Below are 5,896 nucleotides of genomic sequence, written 5' to 3'. Positions count from 1 at the left end.
GACAATGGAGTCAAATAGTCTGGCATAAGACTGGCATGCTACAACACTGCCATCTTACCCATTCTCATGCCATCACATGGCCATGCAAACTCACATCCAACAACTTATGGATTTTCGAAACTCACTTGCCTCATCTTTGCATGTAATATAACATTTATCGAAATGCTCATAAACATGCCATGAAACTACTTAATGCAAACATGCAACAAACATTCATCATATCAAAAGTTCAAACATGCTTGCCTGGTTCGGAGTAGTTGGAGTCTAGCTTGGCGAAGTTCGCGGTTCCGTCACTTCCTTCGGTATCTACGGTATAAGAAAATACGTACTAACATAAATACCAAGAGTGCACAAAAAAGTGTTCCAAATATTTTTCAAATAAATATTAAAAAAAACTAGACAGAAAAATAAAGATGACATAAAAAGAATCAATCAAAAATCAGTTTCTGTTTAAAAGTTATAAAGGGTTTAATCCAGGGACTCATCTGTAATGAAACAGAAAGTTTCCAGGGGCCAACTTATAAAAACAGAAAACGCTTCGGCTAAAAAGCCATCAACTGCAAAGGGAGACGTACTCTGCCCAAAGGCGTTTTCAGAAAATGGTTTGAAAAAAAGAAAATACTGATGAGGGGTCCCACCCATCAGGTCTGAAATTTCAATCCGGGGAGAAACAGAGCTCGTCGTCGCCCGAGAGCTGTGGTGGTCGCCGGTGGCGATCCAGGGCGAGTTAGGAGGATCGGAGGGTACCTACGTGCTCAGTGTGTCCTTCTATGTCGGTTGGTGGTGGTGGTGGTGGTCGTCGGCGAGCACCACGTCGACGGCAGTCCTTGCTCCGGCGGACGGCGGCTCGGGTGAAGTTGGATCTCGTCGGGGAGGGCTGCGGAGGTCAAATTGAAGCCTGGGTTAGATCACTGGGTGCACGAGAAGACTATTGACAAGGTTTGGGAGGTGGGGATGGCCTCACCGAAGTGGATCGAGCTGGTGGCCGAGGCGGATCGGGGCGGCCGGAGTTGGGGGAGGAGACCTCCTCGAGGTCCTCCTGGTGGCTTGGCGGGGTTCTTGTGAGGAGTAGAGGTGGTGCGCTCTTGAGAACGAGCTCGGGACTCCATTTTATAGGCGATCCGAGGCGGTGGCCGTGAACGGGGATCTCCAGCGATGGTTACGGCGGCGCAGTGCTTGGTCGGGTAGTTTAGGGGGTTGGGCGTCAACGTGGAGGTCCACGGGTTCCGTTTAGAAGCTAAACCAAGTTGGATTAGGCACTCTTGGGTGGTTTCGACAGAACGGGGCGGCGCGGGCCCGTCGGCGGCAGAGGGCACGCCCTGTGCTTGCCGGGCCACGGCGACGGTGCTGCGGTGCGCGCTGGCATGCATGAGGCCACGCGGAGGGCTAGGGGGCGTTGGGCGGCGCCGGACGGCATAGCAAGCTGGCGCTGGCTCCCGTTGGCCGCCACGGGTGGTTCTGCCACCGCAGAAGCTGCCGGCGTTGGCGATGCTCGCTGCCACCGACACCTGCGCCCGTCCAAGATAGCATGCGGTGCTCTGGTCAAGGAGGAGAGGCCGTGCGCAACGCGCCAGGGTGCACTGGTGATTGATGACAAGGCACTGACGAAAAACGACACTGACAAAACTCTGAAACTCTGAGTTTACTGAAAGTGTATAGGAACAGTGCCGGCCAAGTGTTTGATGAAATGATTCAAGCATGAGAAGAATTTTTCTAGGGCTGATCTTTGGTGTGGTGGCCTCTCAAAGCACCTGGGGGCTGCCTGAATTTTGTTGGAATTTTTGGAGAAAGGAAAATATGAATTTCACCAAAAATGATGAATCTGGTCCAAACTTGCAGAGGTTGAAACTTGAAAATTTTGAAAAGAGGAAGAGTGGATCTTGATGGTTCTAGGTTGGGGTTGCTAGGGACTATCCAGAGGAGTTGGTTTGAGATCAAAACTCAAAGGAAATCAGGTACTTCCTTTGTAATTCATCTAGGCTTAGAATAATGGACATAATTGTTTTTGGGAAAAAAAATAAATGAAACAAAATTCAAAAAATGGGTTGGACCTGTTGGAATAGAATGTTTGGGTTGCCCCAAAGTGGAGGGAAGGGTTTTGGGAGGATTTACCACATGAGGCATGGTAAAACCATGGGTGGTTTCAAAACAAAAGAGTAGCCCCAAAACCCATAGGGTTTATTTTTAAAATAAAATAAATTCCAAAAATATATTTGAGATGGGAAAAATCAGAAGAAAGGTTTTTAATAACCAAACACCAGGGTTGAAGAAGATACAAAAATAAAATCCTTGCCATGGGGAAAAATTTTGAGAGAGAGAGAGGTTTTTGGATGGATTTAAATGACCTTCTTCAAATCAAACAAAGTTTTTGTTGAAAACTAAATAAAAAAATTTGGAGTGTCACAACACTACTTGGGCCACCTGGGCCCAAGTGGAGGTGGCACCCTCCTTTCCACTTGGGGAAGGGAAGGGAGGACGAATTGGAGGGGGGCTTCCCCTCCTGTTGGCCGGACAAGGAGGGAGTCATTTCCCTCCTTGTGGCATCCCTCCCTCTCCCCTCCAACCTATATATACTAGAGGCTTTTACCCCTTTTGAATACACAAGTTTTGGAGCCTCATCTAGTTCTCTAGTTCTAATTCTAGTTGGTCCTAGTTGACCAATTAGAGCTTGACCTAGATCCTCTAATCCTCATAACTAAAAGTCCAGTGTGGTTCTAATCTCATCCCTCTAATTCTCCAGCGACAATTAGCTCTGGATGGCGAACTGCCACCGGATCATGAAGGTCGTACGCTTGAAACTCATATAGAGGTCATGTTTTCGATCTTCCATTCAAGGGACTGTTCATGGGCGGTTTGTAGGATCGTTCATATACAGTTCGAGAGACTCCAGCCCAAATCTAGGGCAGGCATGGGGGCACCCAGGCTCGTCCACCTGTAGGACCCGACAGCCCTACCCTACCACAAATTACACCAAATCCACCCACTTGACCTACCAGATCCATTTGCTCTCTCCTCTCTTCTTCCTCCTCCGCGACAGATATCTTGTAGCTCCCCCCATTGCCGTGCAGCCATTCTGAGCCTCTGCGTCGCCAACACTGCCACGACAATCCTCTCTCCCGCCCTCGCTGCCGGCCAGGACGCCACTGTGGTACGTCCTGTAACTCTCGAGCTACCCCTTGTGTAGCTACTCAATGATCTTGTGGAGCATATGTGGACCCACAATGCAAACAACTAAGGCTTGAGTTATGCGCTTAAATTTTATGTTAGAACTATGTATTTTTGTTACCAACATTTGTTTGTTACGTGCGACATTGGCGTGTATGATGGACATGCATGGATTTGAGAGTACGGATTTGAGATATGTGGATGTTCGGCACGAGATATGAGGGGCCATCCGGATGCGTCCGCGGGCGTGCCCGGGCGCATCCGCAGAAGTATAGGGAGGCGGATTTGCCAAGTCCGGCTGTAGATGATCTAATGCCTACGCACCAAGCCATTCCACATACCGCATCGTCACGTCCTCACCGGCCACTAGCCCCTCGCTGCACCATGCCCCCTCCCACAAGCCCCGGGAGGGTACCCCAGCACCTGTTGCTCCGCCACATGCTCTTCATCCGCTAGCCCATCGTGGCGTCGAGATCTGACTAGGCTGCTATTGAGGATATTGGCAAATTCTTTTGATTAATTTAATCCACAAATAAATCATGAGCATGGCATTAACAAAATTAATTATATACTAATTACGATATAGGTAAGCACATACACATATAGTAGAGACATCTACACACATAGCTAGTGCTGCTAAGACAGAAATAACGAGGAGCGGGATAAACAAGTTATACCCTCCAGTAGGCCAGGCCGAAGCCGTGACGGCAACATCGGTGTCCTCAGCAGCCTTCTTCTCGGCGGCGGCAAGTTGGTCGGCTTCGGATTACTGACTCATGATAAAAGTGAAGGCAACATAGACAAATGGCAGCGAGCAGTCGCTCCCCAAAAACCTAATCGCCCCTCTCCCATACAGGATCTCGAGAGATGGGGTTTTGTAGGCCTGCTCTCCCATCAATCATGTGCATGGTGGACGGGATGGGATCTCCGCTGGCAGCAGCAGCAAAAGGAATGATAGTGGAAGGGATGCACGTCGAGGCAGAGCTGATGCGATATGTTCTTCTAGGGATGTCTAGGGTTGCTGATGCCTACACTATATAGGTGCATGCAAGTAGGAGGATGTGGGTCAGACCTGCGTCTGAGTCCGTGACAGTCCACGACCCAACATCTCAGATTCGTGGCGTGTTTGTTACGGGCTCTCTGTTTCTGACCAGCAAAAATTAAGCGCATAGGTATGTGAGCTTGGCTCGGCTCCTTCCCGCGGCGCGCGCGTCGTGGCGAGGTGCGTGGGGCGGGGAGGAGCAAGCATGAACCATTTCTCTTATCAAGCGTCAATAGCATGCAAAATAGAATTCTTTATAACAAGGTCCAACTCCTCCTCCACTAGTGCGCTGGGACTAAACTTCCCACCACATCCCTTGTCAAGACACCTACATGGGCCCTTAGAGATTTTTCTGAAATTGTTAGATGGGCCCAAGGCCCACCCTGTATTTCAATAGGTGCATCTCCTATTGCGGAGCGGCTGCAATGCCTCCCTCGGCTTGCAGAAGGCCAACGTCGGCGGCCAAAGTTGAGGAGCTTGCCGGTCGGAGATGGGACAAGCAGTGGAAGAATCGGTCGATGGAGAAATGAGAAGGGCCGTTGGGGGGATCAAAGAGGAGTGTGGTGAGTTGTTGACGACGCTACCAGAAGAATATTCGGTCATATGTTTGCGCAAGGGACGGTGTAGAGCGAACACGTTCGACAATCATCGCATGCGAAGATCAGTGCATCTCATCCAACGGTCTGAATTGTTATAAAACTGACATTCCATTTGTATCATTTGGTTATCTTAAAATAGCGACGACAATGTAGATACAGCTTAGTAGTCCGCTCTCCTAGCCCGCTCTCCTAGCCTGCTCCCCTCCCCTCCGCCGGCCGCCACTCTGGTCCCGGCGTCCTCGCGCCCGCCGGCCACCACTCCGGTGCCAGCGTCCACCAGCAATGGCCTCTCAGGTATCTCTCTCGGGGTCGTCTTCCCCCTCTTCTAGATCTGGGGCTCCCCCTCCAGTGCCTGGTCGGCCCCGGCTTCGCTCCATCATCGTCGGTCCGGAGGTGCTAGGCACGACTTTCGGGCCTATTCTCCAGGGCGGTGCGGTAGATCCACAAGCCGCCTACGGTGGATCCCTCGGCGTGGCGCACGCGCGCGGGCCGCCGTCCGCGCAGCCCTGCTTCCCCGCCTCCCCCGCCTGCCACTCGTCGGCACCGCTCGCCAGCTGACGCCTTGCCCACTACACGACTACCCAAGACCAACATCCCCGTCGTCCTCCACGGGTGTTGCTACAACTGTGGGGAGGAGGATCACATCTCGGCCAAGTGTTGGAATCCCACCAAGTGCATTCACTGCAATAGTAGGGGCCACATTGCTCGGGAGTGCTCCAGGCCAAGGAGTGCTTCGCCGGTGGCTGCGGAGGCGTGCCCTCCTCCGCCGGTGTGCCGGGTCATGCCTCCCGCGGGTTCTGGCCGCACGTCGTCCGGTCTGCCGCCTCCCCTCTGGGGCCTCCTCCGCCTGGTCCGGCCTTGGAGGGCGGTGGTGCGTTCGGGGTCGGTGGCTGCTGTGGGTGAGCCGGGGTTCTCCGTCCCATTCGACCGCCCGGTGGAGTCCGGCTGGCTGTCTCGTTCGGTGTCGGCACCGCCTTTGGTGGAAAGGTGCTTCCTTGAGGCCTCGGAGGAGTTGTCCCGCATGGAGGAGGATCTCGGGCACGCGGTGGTGGTGACGGTCACCGGAGAGAGGCCGGTGGTCGACTTGGCG

Source organism: Triticum aestivum, chromosome 1B, assembly GCF_018294505.1.
Source record: "Triticum aestivum cultivar Chinese Spring chromosome 1B, IWGSC CS RefSeq v2.1, whole genome shotgun sequence".
Lineage (NCBI taxonomy): Eukaryota > Viridiplantae > Streptophyta > Magnoliopsida > Poales > Poaceae > Triticum > Triticum aestivum.
This window is presented reverse-complemented; position numbering follows the sequence as displayed.